This window comes from Anolis sagrei, chromosome 4 (assembly GCF_037176765.1).
Source record: "Anolis sagrei isolate rAnoSag1 chromosome 4, rAnoSag1.mat, whole genome shotgun sequence".
NCBI lineage: Eukaryota > Metazoa > Chordata > Lepidosauria > Squamata > Dactyloidae > Anolis > Anolis sagrei.
Genome location: NC_090024.1, coordinates 242,225,695 through 242,244,260, shown reverse-complemented (window position 1 = coordinate 242,244,260; position 18,566 = coordinate 242,225,695). Strand labels below are relative to the sequence as shown.

The 18,566-nt window shown below is 38.7% G+C and overlaps 2 protein-coding genes across 5 annotated transcripts in view; one reads left to right on the top strand and one right to left on the bottom strand.

Moving 5' to 3' along the window:
* TPX2 (TPX2 microtubule nucleation factor) overlaps positions 1-18,566 on the bottom strand; it is a 124,038-nt gene that overhangs the window by 53,500 nt on the left and 51,972 nt on the right. For 3 of the 4 annotated variants that reach the window (XM_067468276.1, XM_060771857.2, XM_060771858.2), the window contains exons 1-2: positions 13,547-13,624; positions 8,363-8,482 (exon numbers count right to left, since the gene is read on the bottom strand). The exons of the other annotated variant lie outside the window; for it this stretch is intronic. The gene's annotated coding sequence lies outside the window, so the exon portion shown is untranslated. Of the gene's footprint in view, positions 1-8,362; positions 8,483-13,546; positions 13,625-18,566 lie in introns of those variants that run through there. 4 annotated transcript variants of the gene reach the window in all.
* Positions 18,072-18,566, top strand: part of BCL2L1 (BCL2 like 1) — a 78,941-nt gene continuing 78,446 nt past the window's right edge. The window contains exon 1 of the mRNA XM_067468279.1: positions 18,072-18,291. The gene's annotated coding sequence lies outside the window, so the exon portion shown is untranslated. The remainder of the gene's footprint in view (positions 18,292-18,566) is intronic.

Genomic DNA, 18,566 nt, shown 5'->3' with positions numbered 1-18,566 from the left:
CTCAACTTTCTAATGCAGAAACAGGAAACTTTCCAACCTTGCTGAGGAGCATTCAAACTAAACAGTCCATTCATGCACTTAATAGTGGCTATATCTGTATTCGACAATAACAAATGTTCTGCTGTGGTAAGCCAGGGCAGAGGGGAGCAGAACAAAACATTGCTTTCTACTAGCACCACAAACGTGGCCCATGTGGCAAAAAAGCCAGGACCAGACCACAGCCTCCTCAGCCACTATTCCTCAGTGCTTGAGAAGAACTGACTACAAGTACCCAGCCATCATTCAAGGGTTTTGTGCAATAGAAATTACAGCTAAGTGTAAATCTGGTGTTGACTTCAGGTCATCTCTGACTTAATAGTTTCCATGGTCGAGTGGAAATTCAAACCTTAATCTCCTAGCCCAACACTCACACCACTCCATGATGCTGGCTTCTGCCCACCTATACATACACTACTTTTCTGACAATGATACATGCAAATAAGCTGATTTCTTAACTTTTCCAATTTTGTAGTACCATAAACATTCCTCCACTGAAATCTTCGCAACCATCTGATTTAATGTGACCATTCCGCATACCTACGGATGTGTACAGGCATAGCTTGTGTACATACATTGCTGGCACTACAGTGTCAGGACTAGTATAACCACCTCTCTTGGATGTATTCAAAGTCATTCCTACCACCTGCAAAATTCTTGCTCATACAGAGCTTTGGGGCTTATGAAAAACATCTGGGACCGCGAATGTCAATAAGGACAAGACACAAGTCTTAATCCGCTAGTCCTGAGGCCTTGCTGTGTTTTGGAATATATTTCCCACCTCATTCTTCTTCTCCATTTCGCTGGGTGTTGTAAGCAATCAACCTGAGAAACAGAGCTAGTCAAATGAGAGATACATGCCTTGCTAGTATTTCCCAAGTTTCTACACCCACTCTCCTTTCTCCCCACATAGCTAGAGATCCGTGTCTCCCTTCCCAGCAGCCCAAAAATAAATGCCCCTGACATTGCATGCCCTGTAATTCAGACCCCACATGCTCTAGGAGACATCACGATGGGACAAGTTAAAAATAGCAGAGGATTTGGGGAGACAAGTTGAACTTGGCATGCAACGGTGCCAAAAAGTGGCCTAAGATGCTCCAAGGCTGCTGCTTGGAATGCCAGAGAGAGATGATACACTACAGAAGAAAAAATGGAGGTTAGGATGAGAGTCACTTTTTGCAAAGTACCACATATCCATCATAGTACTTCTAGACCTCTCTGCAACTTTCAGTACTATCTACCATGGTATCCCTGGAGGGGTTGGGAATCACTGTGCTAAAGTGGTTCTGGTCATCTCTCTCAGGCAGGTTCCAGATGATGGTGCTTGGTCCTCAAAAAAGGAGCTGTTGTGTGACATCCCACAAGGTGCCATTCTCTCTCCAATGCTTTTTTAACATTTATATGAAACCACTAGGAGAGATTACCTGTAGGCATGCCTTCAAAAACGGGAAAATAGAGGGAGAAAACGTGGAGGCCGTGACAGACTTTGTATTTCTAGGTGCAAAGATGACTGCAGATGCAGACTGTGGCCAGGAAATCAGAAGACGCTTCCTTCTCGGGAGGAGAGCAATGTCCAATCTCGATAAAATAGTAAAGAGTAGAGACATCAGACTGGCAACAAAGATCTGCCTAGTCAAAGCCATGGTATTCCCTGTAGTAACCTACGGATGTGACAGCTGGACCTGAGGGAAGGCTGAGCGAAGGAAGAGAGATGCTTTTGAGCTGTGGTGTTGGAGGAAAGTGCTGAGAGTGCCTTGGACTGCGAGAAGATCCAACCAGTCCATCCTCCAGGAAATAAAGCCCGGCTGCTCATTGGAGGGAAGGAGACTAGAGACAAAGCTGAAGTATTTTGGCCACATCATGAGGAGACAGCAAAGCCTACAGAAGACAATTATGCTGGGGAAAGTGGAAGGAAAAAGGAAGAGGGGCCGACCAAGGGCAAGATGGATGGATGGCATCCTTGAAGTGACTGGACTGACCTTGAAGGAGCTGGGGGTGGTGACGGCCGACAGGGAGCTCTGGCGTGGGCTGGTCCATGAGGTCACGAAGAGTCAGAGACGACTGAACGAATGAACAACAACATGCCTTCAAAAACAATCCCAGCTAAGGATAGCATGTCTCCTCTAAATGAATGCCTAGAAGAGGTAATGGACTGGATGAGGAAAAACAAACTGGAACTGAATCCAAACAAAACAGAGGTGGTTGCCATTCAGGGTCCTAACCTAGGAATGGAGGTGTGTCTACTAGTTTTGGATAGTGTTACACTCCCCCTGAAAGACTGTGCTCGTAGGCTGGAGGGAGGACTTCTGGATTTGTCTCTCCAAATGTCAGCCCAGGTAGCTACGACGGTCAGGATACACCAGCTGTGGCCCTTCTTAGAATTTGAGGGCCTAAAGATGGTGGGCACACACCGGTAACTAATAGTTGGACTCCTGTAATGCTCTGTACATTAAGATACCTCTGCATCAAGTTCAGAAATTACAGTTAGTTCAAAATATGGCAGCCAGATTGGTTACAGGCACATCCAGGAGTAAGCATATTACACCCATATTAAAGTCACTCCACTGGCTGCCAATTAGTTTCCAGGCATAGTACAAAGTGTTGGTTTTGACCTTTAAAGCCCTACATGGTTGACCTTTAAAGCCCTACTCCTTCACTTGGACACTGAGGTCCTCTGGGGGGGAGTTGCTCCAACCAGCCAGAATCTGACTGCAGATTGTTACTCAGAGGACTCCCTTTTCATTGGCTGCCCCACAACTGTGGAATGACCTGCCGGAAGAGATCAGACAGCTAAACAAGGTGTCAGAATTTAAAATGCAATTGAAGACCCATCTCTCCCAGCAGGCCTACCCAATCAACTTTCAATCATGGGTTTTGATTTGCAATCTATTACCACTATAAGTCAATTCTGCAGCTGTGTTTGGTATAATTTTTCATATATTGTTTATCATGGGTTTCAATAATGGGTTTTGATTTGCAATCTATTACCACTATATGTCAGTTCTGCAGCTGTGTTTGGTATAACTTTTCATATATTGTTTATGTGTATCTATGAACTTCAGTAATTTATTGTATTTTTATATTCACTTGTTTTTTAATTTGTTGCACCCTGACTCGAGCCATAACGAGGGGGACAAAAAATAAAATGTATTTTTAGTATTTATGTAAAAGTTTATTCTTCTACCAGTTTTAATGCAAGAAAAGGCAGACAGCGTACTTTATACTGAAAAATTAAAGAGTCATGCAGGAATTCATAACTTGGGTGCTACTTATTTTTAAACTTCCTTTCCTGTTATAATTTGAACTGTTGTCTTTTTGTCATGCTGAGTTTCAAGATAAACACACAGCCTTTTCCCAGTTTTCATTGCAAATATGCAGTGCATGAGCTTCAGCTACAGCATTCCAAGTAGGTAGGTGGCTTCTTTTTGAAGGTATTTATAGTTATTTCCAAGATACTCTTAATGTCAAGAAGTTCCTTCTAATGTTAAGGTCAGGAATCCTGGACCACTGCATTTAGCTCTAAGTTGCACTCAGCTCCAGCTAACATGTGGTAATCACTTGCATGATTCACAGGGAAATATCCTCTCTAGGGAAATATGGGGAAAAGTCATGCAAACAGACTCTCTTTTGTAATAAAGATTTTAACTAATTATCAGACATCACAATTGTGGAAAAGAAAAAGGTCTGGATTATTGATGTCGCCATACCAGGTGACAGTCGCATTGAGGAAAAACAATAGGAAAAACTCAGCCGCTATCAAGACCTCAAAATCAAACTGCAAAACTCTGGCATAAACCAGCAAAGGTGGTCCCAGTGGTCATTGGCACACTGGGTTCCATGCCAAAAGATCTCAGCCGGCATTTGGAAACAATAAACTTTGACAAAATCACGATCTGTCAACTGCAAAAGGCCACCTGACTTGGATCTGCACGCATCATTCGAAAATACATCACACAGTCCTAGATGCTTGAGAAGTGTTCAACTTGTGATACGAAATCCAGCATATAGATCTCGTTTGCTGTGACATACTGTGCTTTTGTGTCAATAATAATAATAATAATAATAATAATAATAAACAACTTTATTTGTATTCCACCCTATCTCCCTGAAGGGACTCAGGGCGGATTCCAACACAGCAATGGCAAACATTCAATGCCTACATCAGTGTTTCTCAACCTGGGGGTCGGGATCCCGGTGGGGGTCGCGAGGGGGTGTCAGAGGGGTCACCAAAGACCATCAGAAAATAGTGTATTTTCTGTTGGTCATGGGGGTTCTGTGTGGGAAGTTTGGTCCAATTCTATCATTGGTGGGGTTCAGAATGTTATTTCATTGTGGGTGAACTATAAATCCCAACAACTACAACTCCCAAATGTCAAGGTCTATTTTCCCCAAACTTCACCAGTGTTCACATTTGAGCATATTGAGTATTTGTGCCAAGTTTGGTCCAGATTCACCACTGTTTGAGTCCGCAGTGTTCTCTGGGTGTAGGTGAACTACAACCCCAAAAACTCAAGGTCAATGTCCACCAGACCCTCCCAGTATTTTCTCTTGGTCATGGGAATTCTGTGTGCCAAGTTTGATTAAATTCCATCATTGGTGGAGTTCAGAATGCTCTTTGATTTTAGTGAACTATAAATCCCAGCAACTCCAACATTCCCAAATGACAAAATCAATCACCCCCATCCCACCAGTATTCAAATTTGGGCATATCGGGTATTTGGGATTTGAAAATACATCCTACATATCAGATATTTACATTATGATTCATAACAGTAGCAAAATTAGAGTTATAAAGTAGCAACAAAAATAATGTTATGTTTGGGGGGTCACCACAACATGAGGAACTCTACTAAGGGGTCACAGCATTAGGAAGGTTGAGAAACACTGGCCTACATAGAACACATGATACTAACATAAAATCCCAGAAAACTCCCACATATAAAAGTAACATTAAAGCCTAACATCAAATTAAGGCCTAACACCAATAAATCATACCGGACATCAATAAATTAAACTACATATAATCAGACCAAATTCTATAACAACATAAATCTAAACAAAACACACACGTTAGTGCACAACAGCCTGCAAGGGTTCACAAAACTGTGTGGGTTGGTTATGTAGTCAAATGAGGTTATTAGGCTGGTATGGACTAGGAAAGCCTAAATACGCATAGTTCTCAACCAGAGGTCTGGTAGTGATTCAGTGTTTTTGAATATATACATAAAAGTATAATTTAAGATAAGACTGTCCAACTCTGATTAAACCATTATTCTAACCTTTTTCAATGTAAATGTGTTTGTGTATCCCTCCAATAATAGAGTAAAATAATAAATGTAATAATAATAATAGATTAAAATAATAAATAAATGACTTTAATATAAGCTGAGGGGGGCCCTTTCAACCTTTAAAAGGGGCTGAAATCTCAGCCTATACTTGAATATATATGGTAATTGTTCTGGAGTCCCTTCAAATCTACTCCTGTGAACTTCACAGTTTCCCCAACATGATCAATACCTCCTCCATCTTGAGATTTTGGCTACACAATCACCAGCATTCATCTTTGAACAGCGGAAACAGAAGGAATGGCGTAAACAACAAATGCTGAACACCATGATAACAACACATGTCTTCTGGGTCTGCCTGCCAACTATAACAACAACCAATTATTTTTATAAGTCTTCCTCCCTTGGCTTTCTCATAACACTGATGATTTTCCAGAAAAACTATGTTCTCCCCTTGGCTCGAAGATTTCTGCTTTTTCTAAGGGACAAAACTCTGGAGATACAGCTCTGAGCCCATTCACCCATGAAGCCCATCAGACAGCTTGACAGGTGTCCCATGCTCCCTGTCTCACTTTGGGGTGGCAAAGATAAACCGGCTCAACTGTTTGATGGCCATTTCCAGCTTCTTGGAAGACAGAATATATTTCCAGAGATTATAATGTCCTCTCCATTTCATGACAAATGAACAACAGCTGAAAGCCAAGGGTAGCATTCGAAAAGGAAAAAAACTTGATTGTAGATACATAAACAAGTGGGCAAGGTGTACCAATATATTATTTATTATTTTGCACAATGGAAAAACATCACCAGTGTTATAAATGCAGCTTCCTCCACACTGAATCAATGTTATTGCTTGTCGTTTCTTTCATAAAGAAAGCCACTATCAGCTTAACACACCCAAGACAGGAGTGGGAGCAATGTGGTTCCCAAGATATGGCTGGCCCAACCCTCCAGGCTGGACCGACACTGCCAAACAATGGAATTGGAGGAGCATTATATGTGTCTACATGACTTTATAATGCATTATTTAGCAGTATAGATATAACTCCAGATGTTTTTGTGATGCTCCACACCTCCAGAAAACTAAACTCGCCCCTTTTTAGGGGGAAAAGGTGAATCACTGTTTTTAGAAGACTCTGGGTATAGCAATCCATTCTTTATAAAACTCTAAATTATAAGTGTCAATGCTTCCCTGTACTGTTTAACATTTAAAAAACCCTCCCATATGGGAAACAGAAGTGGATGTTTTCCAGCCACCTTGTGGTGGTTTTTGTTCCCTTTTTCCAGAGTTTTGGGTTGTTTCCAATAATAATAATAATAATAATAATAGTAATATATAATAATAAATGTAGTATATAAATGTAGTAAATAATAATAAATATAGTATATAAATGTAATAATAATAATAATAATAATCCTCACAATCATGTTAAAAAACCAAGTATGGATCGACAATGTTGCAATCCCAGGTGATAGCAGGATTGGAGAAACAACTGGAAAAGCTGACATGATATGAGGATTTAAAGATTGAACCTCAAAGACTCTGGAACAAACCAGTAAAGGTGGTCCCTGTGGTGATCGGCACACTGGGTGCAGTGCCTAAAGACCCTGGCCTGCACTTAAGCACAATCGGCGCTGACAAAATTACCATCTGTCAGCTGCAAAAGGCCTCCCTACTGGGATCTGCACGCATTATTCGCTGATACATCACACAGTCCTAGACACTTGGGAAGTGTGATCCAATACAACAGCCAGCAGAGTGTGTGCTGTGGACTCATCTTGTTGTGTTTCAAATAATAATAATAATAATAATAATAATAATAATAATAATAATTAGACCTCACAATTGTGTTAAAAAACCAAGAATGGATCATCAATGTTGCAATCCCAGGTGACAGCAGGATTGAAGAGAAACAACTGAAAAAGCTGACACGATATGAGGATTTAAAGATCGAACCTCAAAGACTCTGGCACAAACCAGTAAAGGTGGTCGGCACACTGGGAACAGTGGCTAAAGACCCTGGCCTGCACTTAAGCACAATTGCCGCTGAAAAAATTACCATCTGTCAGCTGCAAAAGGCCACCCAACTGGGATCTGCATGCATTATTCACCAATATATCACACAGTCCTAGACACTTGGGAAAACTCCAACATGTGATCCAGTACAACAGCCAGCAGAGTGACCTTGTTTGCTGTGTACTCATCTTTTGTGTTTCAAATAAATAAATATTTATATACACTTAAACATATATATGCATACAATATATGTATACATATAATTGTGTAATATATATAATGGGGATTATAATATATGTATATATTATATATAAAGTTTCACTTATATTTATAGATACTTAAATATATTTAATATGTTTTTTATTTATTTATAAAATATAAATTGATTTATTTATACTATATATATATATATATATATATATATTACATTATATATGTCTTATGGGGATTATGTTTATAGATTAATCCACTCCAATTCCCCTCAAGGAGGTGAAGTGGGATATAAATAAAGTTATTCATTAATATTATTATTATATATCATATATAGAGTGTCACATATATTTATAGATATTTAAATATATGTAGGCTTACAATATGTATACATAAGTATAATTACATAATATACGTATCTTATGGGGATTATAATATATGTGTATATATATTATATATGCATATATACAGTTTCACATTATACGTATATATCATGTATACAATTTCATATATATTTATAGGTACATAATATATATAATGATATAATATATATGAATAATGGGGATTATAATATATGTATATATATACATTATACCGTTTCAAATATATTTATACATATAGTTTCACATATTTATAGATACTTAAATATGTTGTTATACAATATATATATATGTAAAAATATAATATAAACTGCAGTTTTATTATTATTTATGTTATGTGTGTGTATAATATATACACCTCTCTCTATAGATACATAAAAAGATATTTTCATTCCAAGCAAAAGGAGATAAAATACAAAAAGGCCGCATTTTACCTTAAACCGGAGGCCTGCTTCTGTTCCTTCCTCCGCCTCTCTCCGCTGTTAAATAATTTCAAATTTCTGCTTCAGTTCCAAACTGGCCAATCACTGTCCGTCCGTCCTGATTGCACGCACCTGATTGTGCGGGGAAAAGTATTAAAATGAGGACACCGCCTCTTTCTGTTGGCAGTTTTTTAATATATCTCTCCCAGCAGGCCTACCCAATCAACTTTCAATCATTGGTTTTGGTTTGCATTCTGTTACCACTATATGTCAATTCTGTAGCTGTATATGGTATAAGTTTTCATTATATGCATCTACATGACTTTATTATGCAGTTCAAAATGCATGATCATGGAAAATGCAAAATGCAAAATGCATGGCCACGGTGGTCCACGCTCTTGTCACATCCCGATTAGATTACTGCAACGCACTCTACGTGGGGTTGCCTTTGAAGACTGCTCGGAAACTCCAACTAGTCCAGCGAGAGGCAGCCAGATTGCTCACCGGGGCGTCATACAGGGAGCATACCACCCCCCTGTTGTGTCAGCTCCACTGGCTGCCAATCCAGTTCCGAGCACAATTCAAGGTGCTGGTTTTGACCTATAAAACCCTATACGGTTCCGGCCCAGTGTATCTGTCCGAACGGATTTCCCTCTACGTCCCACCCCGGAGCCTAAGATCGTCTGGGGAGGCCCTGCTCTCGACCCCGCCTCTATCACAGGTGAGATTGGCGGGGACGAGGAGCAGGGCCTTCTCAGCGGTGGCCCCCCGCCTATGGAATTCTCTCCCCGGGGAAATCAGATCTGCAACTACGCTCCTTTCCTTCAGGAAAAAACTAAAAACATGGATCTGGGACCAGGCATTTGGACAAGCGGGTAAATAAAGAAGAACTCCACTGATAGCTAGGAAATGACTAACGGATTGGTTATATGGAACTCTGGAATCGAAACGCTGATTATAAGAATGATTTTTATACGATGTTTATATGATGTTTATATAATGTCTTAGGTACCAGTGCGGATGTTTTATTATGATAATCGTTTTAATTGCATTTGTATATCGTTCTTTTATATTTTTGTATACTCTGTATTATTATGTATAGGCATCGAATTCTGCCTTTTTTGTAAGCCGCCCTGAGTCCCCCCTCGGGGGTTGAGAAGGGCGGGGTAAAAGCACCAGTAATAAATAAATAAATAAATAAATGATCTGGCAGTGTAGATATAACCCCAGATGTTTTTGTGAAGCTCCATATCTCCAGAAAACTAAACTCATCTTTTTTTTAGGGGGAAAAGGTGAATCACTGCTTTTAGAAGACTCTGGATATACCAACTCTAAATTATAAGTGTCAATGCTTCCCTGTAGTGTTTAATATTTTAAAAAAACCCTCTCATATGGGAAACAGAAGTGGATTTTTTTCCAGCCACCTTGTGGTGGTTTTTATTCCCTTTTTACAGAGTCTTGGGTTGTTTTCAATAATAATAATAATAATAATAGACCTCACAAACGTGTTAAAAAACCAAGTATGGATCGTCGATGTTGCAATCCCAGGCGACAGCAGGATTGAAGAGAAACAACTGGAAAAGTTGACATGATATGAGGACTGAAAGATCGAACTGTAGACTCTGGCACAAGCCAGTAAAGGTAGTCCCAGTGGTGATCAGCAAATTGGTTGCAGTGCCTCAAGACCTTGGCCTGTACTTAAGCACAATCGGCGCTGACAAAATTACCATCTGCCAGCCACCCTACTGGGATCTGCATGCATTATTCACCGATATATCACACAGTCCTAGACACTTGGAAAGTGTCCAACATGTGATTCAGTACAACAGCCAGCAGAGTGACCTTGTTTGCTGTGTACTAATCTTTTTTGTTTCAAATAAATAATTAAATTATTTATTTATATGCCACACCTATCTCCCCGAGGAGATTCAGTAGATCATCAATGGTACTGGGGCCTAAGAAATGGGCATTGACTTGCAGATATTCACCCACTAAAGTAATAATCCAGCTCTTTTTTAGACACTCAGTTACTAGGAATACCTTTTTACTGGTTGCTTCCTGCATTTGTTACAATTTTAAAAGGTCCAACATCACCTTGGGAGTTTGATACTGAAAAGTTCATTTAAAGTTTCTCTTGTCACTTTGTTAACACTTCTCTGGTATTGTTATCTATATCCTACCAGCCTTCTCCCAGTAAAAATTAAGGAAAAGCTTTATACGAACTACCACTCCTCTTGGTGTCCCCCAGCAACAGCATCCTTCTGGGTAGCTAAACCAGGAAATCCTAACTGGATCCCCCCCCCCCCCCCCGAGAGGGTCTTCCTTTCCTGAAATCTCCCTAAAGGGGGCATTATATGTATATATAATATTTATAATATATAGTTTCACATATCTTCATAGATATTTAAACATATGTAGACACACAATATATATTGTATGCATATAGTTCCATAATATATGTCTTACGGGGATTATAATATACGTTTTTATTAGATGTACATATATACAGTTGCACACATACATACGTAGTTTCACATATTTACATACACTTAAACATATATATGCATACAATATACATACATATAATTGTAAAATATATATAATGGGGATTATAATATATGTGGGTATATATATTATATATGCATATCTATAGTTTCAAATTATATGTATATCCTAGGTATACAGTTTCATATATATTTATAGGTACTTAATATAGATAATGATATAATATATATATGAATAATGGGGATTATAATATATGTATATATATGTGTGTGTGTGTATATTACAGTTACATATCTATCTATCTATCTATCTATATAGTAATATAGATAATGACCTAATATATAATATTATAATTATAATATATGTGTGTGTGTATATATATATATATATAATACAGTTTTACATATATATGTAATATAGATAATGAAATAATATATATGAATAATGGGAATTATAACATATGTATGTATGTATATATATGTATGTATGTATATATATATATATATATATATTTATTAATGCACTTGTATACCGCTAATATCTCAGCCTAAATCGGCGACTCATTGCGGTTTACAACAATTAAAAGACAATATTCAGTTTAAAAGCATAAAATACATATACACTACAAGTTATTGGGCCACCAATAACAATCCCATGCATCTCGTAACTGAAATCGCAATCCAAAGTTCGTCGTCCATGATTACCCATCCTTTAATCATCAAAATTCGTTGCAACGGATTAACCGAATGCTTGATTAAACATCCATGTCTTCAATCTTTTCCGAAACACCATCAGCGAAGGGGCTGATCGTACCTCTATGGGGAGGGTGTTCCAAAGCCGAGGGGCCACCACAGAAAAGGCCCTGTCTCTCGTTCCCACCAGCCGCACTTGTGAAGCCGGCGGGATAGAGAGCAGGGACTCCCCAGAAGATCTTAGGGTCCTGGCGGGCTGATAGGCTGAGATACGTTCGGATAGATAAGTTGGGCCAGAACCGTTTAGGGCTTTAAAGGCCAACGGCAGCACTTTGAATTGAGCCCGGTAGCAAATCGGCAGCCAGTGGAGCTGGTGCAGCAAGGGGGTTGTATGCTCCCTGCGCCCCGCTCCTGTTAGTATCAATGGCTGCCGCCCGTTGGACTAATTGGAGCTTCCGGGCTGTCTTCAAAGGCAACCCCACGTAGAGAGTGTTGCAGTAGTCAAGACGGGATGTAACCAGAGCGTGGACTACCGTGGCCAAGTGAGACTTACCAAGGTACGGTCGCAGTTGGCGCACAAGTTTTAACTGTGCGAATGCTCCCCTGGTCACCGCCGAAACCTGTGGTTCCAGGCTCAGCGATGAGTCCAGGATCACACCCAAACTGCGAACCTGCGTCTTCAGGGGGAGTGCGACCCCATCTAACACAGGCTGTAACCCTATGCCCTGTTCGGCCTTGCGACTAACCAGGAGTACCTCTGTCTTGTCTGGATTCAATTTCAATTTGTTTGCCCCCATCCAGACCGTCACAGCGGCCAAGCACCGGTTCAGGACCTCGACAGCCTCCTTAGTAGCAGGTGGAAAGGAGTGACAGAGTTGGACATCATCTGCGTACAGATGACATCGCACTCCGAAACTCCGGATGATCTCACCCAGCGGCTTCATGTAGATGTTAAACAACATGGGAGACAGTATTGAACCCTGAGGAACCCCACAAGACAAAGGTTGTGGGGTTGAACAGGAGTCACCTAGTAACACCTTCTGAGACCGACCCTCGAGGAATGAGCGGAGCCACTGCAGAACAGTACCTCCAAGACCCATCCCCGCGAGGCGTCCCAGAAGGATACCGTGGTCGAAGGTATCGAAGGCCGCTGAGAGGTAGAGCAGCACCAACAGGGACACACTCCCCCTGTCGAGCTCCCGACGGAGATCATCCACTAAGGCGACCAAGGCTGTCTCGGTACCATGCCCCGGCCTAAAGCCAGACTGTGCCGGATCCAGATAATCCGTGTCTACCAAGAATGCCTGGAGTTGTGAGGCCACCACATGTTCCATGACTTTGCCCAAAAAGGGGAGATTGGAAACAGGCCGATAGTTGACGAATTGAGTGGGGTCCAGTGATGGTTTTATCACAGCTTGCTTTAAGCTGGCTGGAATTTTGCCCTCCCGGAGGGAGGCATTAACCACCACCTTCACCCACTCAGCCAATCCCCCTCTGGCCTCCTTCAGAAGCCAGGATGGGCAGGGGTCTAGGATGCATGTGGTAGCTCTCATTCCTCCAAGCACCTTGTCCACATCCTCGGATTGAACCAATTGAAATGAATCCATCAAAACATATAGATAGATATATTTATAGATACTTAAATTTGTTATACAATATATATTATACATTATATAATATAAAAATATAATATAAAATGCAGTTTTATTATCATTTATTTTTTGTGTGTCTATAGAGAAATATATAAATTTCTCTCTATAGATACACATCTCTCTATATACACATATAGATAGATATATTTATAGATACTTAAATTTGTTATACAATATATATTATACATTATACATTATATAATATAAAAATATAATATAAAGTGCAGATTAATTATTATTTATTTTTTGTGTGTGTATAATATATACATCTCTCTCTATAGATACATAAAAAGATATATTCAATCCAAGCCAAATGAGATATAATACAAAAAGGCCGCATTTCTTACCTCCAACCGAAGCCAGCTCCTCTGGAGTTCCTTCCTCCTCCTCTCTCCAACGTTAAATAATTTCAAATTTCTGCCTCAGTTCCAAACTGGCCAATCACGGTGCGCCCGCCCTGATTACATGCACCTGATTGGTCAGAACGAGGGAGCCAAGTGGGCGGGGAAAAGTATTCAAATGAGGACACCGCCTCTTTCTGTTTGCAGCTAAAACAAAACGCAAAGGCTGTTGGGTAATGTAGTCCTGAGGCCGAGGAAGAGCCAGAGACAAGCCTTCGCGGTGCTTTAAGAGGAAACGACAAATCCCAGAAAGCATAGCGCGGAGGGAGCCAATAAGCAACGTGCTGCGTGGCCAATCCTGAAAGAGAAAGGGAGAGGCGAGGGGAAACAGTGAAGTAGAGTGCGGCTGGTTCCAAGAGGAGTGGGCGTTTTGTTTACACCACAGCTTTCCTGGATTCCTATCGACTCCTTTAGATGTATTGCTGGATTGAATGAATGAACACTCAAGGCTGGTGTTTAATATATTTCAAATGTACACTCAAGGCTTGTGTTTATAATAGTTAAATGGCTGCTTGTGGAGTGCCCTTTGGGGAGATAAAGCAGGGTGTAAATAAACAATAATATAGGAATATAATATATATATATATATATATATAGGAAGTGCCCTTTGGGGAGATAATGCAGGGGATGAATATATAATCATCATCATAAACATAATAATATAGGAAGTGCCAATTGAGGAGATAAAGCAGAGTATAAAATAATATAATAGTAATAATATAAAAATAAATAATAATAATAATAATATAGAAAGTGCCCACTGGGGAGATAAAGCAGAGTATAAATGAGTATAATAGTAATAATATAATGGAAGTACCTTTTGGGGAAAGAAATCAGGGTATAAATAAATATAATAATATGATGATAATAATAATAATATAGGAAGTGCCCTTTGGGGAGATAATGAAGAGTATAAATGAATATACTACTAATAATAATAATATAATGGAAGTGCCTTTTGGGGAGAGAAATCAGGTTATAAATAAATATAATAATATGATAATTATTATTATTATTATTATTATTATAATATAGGAAGTGCCCTTTGGGGAGATAAAGCAGAGTATAAATGAATATACTAATAATAATATAATGGAAGTGCCTTTTGGGGAGAGAAATCAGAGTATAAATAAATATTATAATATGATAATAATAATGACAATTATAATAATATAGGAAGTGCCCTTTGGAGAGATAAAACAGAACATAAATGAATATAATAGTAATAATATAATGGAAGTGCCTTTTGGGGAAAGAAATCAGGGTATAAATAAATATAATATGATAATAATAATAACATTTATAATAATATATAGGAAGTGCCCTTTGGGGAGATAATGCAGATTATAAATGAATATACTACTAACAATAATATAATGGAAGTGCCTTTTGGGGAGAGAAATCAAGGTATACATAAATATAATAATAATAATATGATGATAATAATAATAATAATAACAATTATAATAATATAGGAAGTGCCCTTTGGAGAGATAAAACAGAACATAAATGAATATAATAGTAATAATATAATGGAAGTGCCTTTTGGGGAAAGAAATCAGGGTATAAATAAATATAATATGATAATAATAATAACATTTATAATAATATATAGGAAGTGCCCTTTGGGGAGATAATGCAGATTATAAATGAATATACTACTAACAATAATATAATGGAAGTGCCTTTTGGGGAGAGAAATCAAGGTATACATAAATATAATAATAATAATATGATGATAATAATAATAATAATAACAATTATAATAATATAGGAAGTGCCCTTTGGAGAGATAAAACAGAACATAAATGAATATAATAGTAATAATATAATGGAAGTGCCTTTTGGGGAGAGAAATCAGGGTATAAATAAATATGATAATAATAATAACATTTATAATAATATATAGGAAGTGCCCTTTGGAGAGATAAAACAGAACATAAATGAATATAATAGTAATAATATAATGGAAGTGCCTTTTGGGGAGAGAAATCAGGGTATAAATAAATATAATAATATGATAATAATAATATAGGAAGTGCTCTTTGGGGAGATAAAGCAGAGTATAAATGAATATACTAATAATAATATAATGGAAGTGCCTTTTGGGGAGAGAAATTAGGGTATAAATAAATATAATAATTATAATATAATAATTATAATAATATAGGAAGTGCCCTTTGGGAGATAATGCAGAGTGTAAATGAATATACTACTACTAATAATATAATGGAAGTACCTTTTCGGGGGAGAAATCAGGGTATAAATAAATATAATAATATGATAATAATAATATAGGAAGTGCCCTTTAGGGAGATAATGAAGAGTATAAATGAATATACTACTACTAATATAATGGAAGTGCCTTTTTCGGGCATAATAATAATATAGGAAGTGCCCTTTGGCGAGATAAAGCAGAGTATAAATGAATAATAATAATATAATGGAAGTTCCCTTTGGGGAGAGAAAGCAGGTTATGAATATATATAATTATCATATAATAATTATAATACAATAATAATATTAAGACCCCTTTGGGGAGATAAAGCATGAATAAATATTATAGTAGTAGTAGTAGTAGTAATATAGGAAATGCCCTTTGGGGAGAGAAAGCAGGGTATAAATAAAATAATAATATAGGAATTGCCCTTTGGGGAGAGAAAGCAGAATATAAATAAATATATTTAATAAGGGGGACTCAGAGCAGCTTACAAGATATATATACATACAATATATTATATTACTAGTTGTTCCCTGCCACGCATTGCTGTGGCCCAGTCTGGTGATCTGGAATATAAAGTAATGAGAAAGTGTTGGTTTTCTAATATATGTAATGTCTTTCTGCTTGTGGGTAAACAGTACTTCTTGCTCTTTCTTTGTCAGTGTTGATGTGGAGAGTGTCTGGTTTGCCTACTCTGGAACATGCAACATATCATAGTCCTTCTTTAGGGGTCCTTTTCAAATCTAGGATACTATATCTGTGTGTGTGTGAATCATATCTATCTATCTATCTTATCTATATCTATGGCTGGATGGCTCTTTGTCAGGAGGGCTCTGATTACATTTTATTATAATACTAGCTGTCCCATGCCACGCGTTGCTGTAGCCCACATGGGGGTTCGGTGTGGGAGGTTTGGCCCAATTCTATCGTTGATGGGGGTCAGAATGCTCTGTGATTGTATTGGCATATTGAGTATTCATGTAGAGTTTGGTCCAGACCCAACATTGTTTGAGTCCACAGTGATCTCTGGATGTAGGTGAACTACAACTCCAAAACCAAAGGACACTGCCCAGGAAACCCTTCCAGTATTTTATGTTGGTCATGGGAGAACTGTGTGCCAAGTTTGGTTCAATTCCATCGTTAGTGGAGTTCAGGATGTTCTCTGATTGTAGGTGAACTATAAATCCCAGCAACTACAACTCCCAAATGAAAAAATAATTTTTTTTAGAGAGAAGGACATACATTGGGTGTCAATTCGTCCACTGGTTTTTGAGTTCTGTTAATCCCACAAACGAACATAACATTTTTATTTATATAGATTTATTTATTTGCCACTTTTATACCCCATCCTTCTTAACCCCGAGGGGGACTCAGGGTAGCCTTACACATTGGCAACAATTCAATGCCATAAAAACAATATACAATGAAATAAATATTTACATTAAAAATGAAAGAATTAAAACATCTAAACAATTACATCGATTATTAAAATCACACATTTCACTGGCACTTTTGCTTTCAGGCAGTTCAATGTACAAGAGGTTTATGTCATGCACAGGATTATGAAAATATATTGCATTTGCAATTATTTTCAGACCGTGTGTATAAGATGTACAGGAATAAATGCATTTACTATATCCAATTTACTTTATGTATCCCATACATACAAATACATATTACATACATGCAAGTATAATTATTCAAAAAACCTGGATCAATGTGTATGTATGTTTATATATATATATATATATATATATATATACACATACACAACTGTATATATGTATATATAATATATACATATATTATAATCCCCATTATATATATAAAATGGGGATTATAATTTATGTATATATTATATATACATATATAGTTTCACATATATTTATAGATACCTAAATATATGTATGAATACAATATATTTTGTACAATTCTGACTTTTTGCTTGTGTCATAATGGAAATCATATCTATTCCTACAATGTTCCATTATTATCTATCATATTATCATTTCAATATATAGAGATCTATAAAATTCCCAATGGTTGGAGCTCCGGCCACAAGGGGGCGCGCGCGCCTTTTCCTAGCTTAGACTCAAGGAGACGAACTGCGCAAGCGCAGAGTCTGAAGGCTTCCTCTAAGGTGGGGATTCCATATTTTCCGCATGCGCACTACAGCTCTTCTCACACACGCCCAACTCGCCCCCCCGCCTTCGAGCCGCGCATGCGCAACATGGGCTCGAGCGCGAGCACAGCTTCGCGCATGCGCATTCCACCTTCGCCCGGCCGGTGAAGGAGCAAGGCAGCAGGGACGCCGAAACGGCCGCTTAACGGGCATAAACGGAGACGGAAGCCCTGCCGGAGCCGTCGAAGCCTTCTGGGGTTCCCTCTTGCGAGCATTTTTCCTCAGCCGCCTCTTCGCAAAGAAAGCCGGTTGCCGGTGAAGAGAAGACGAGCGAGGGGCGGGGCTGAGGTAAGATTGACAGGAGGGGCGGCCAATGAGTAGACGGCCACTCTGGGCCCGCCTTCCCTTCTACGGGATTGGCTGGGAGCAGGGCTGGGGGCGGAGCTAGGCTTTGTCCTGCCGGAGTTTGAGAAATGAATGGGAAGAGAAAGGGGAGGGAGGCGCGTGACGTCACTGGGCTCACATTCAGGAGATCCAGCTTCCTGCCAAGTTTGCAGAAGTTCCTTTTTAAAGGGAAATGAAGAGAAAGGGGCCAGGAAGACAGTTCCCTCTTGTCTCCTGTG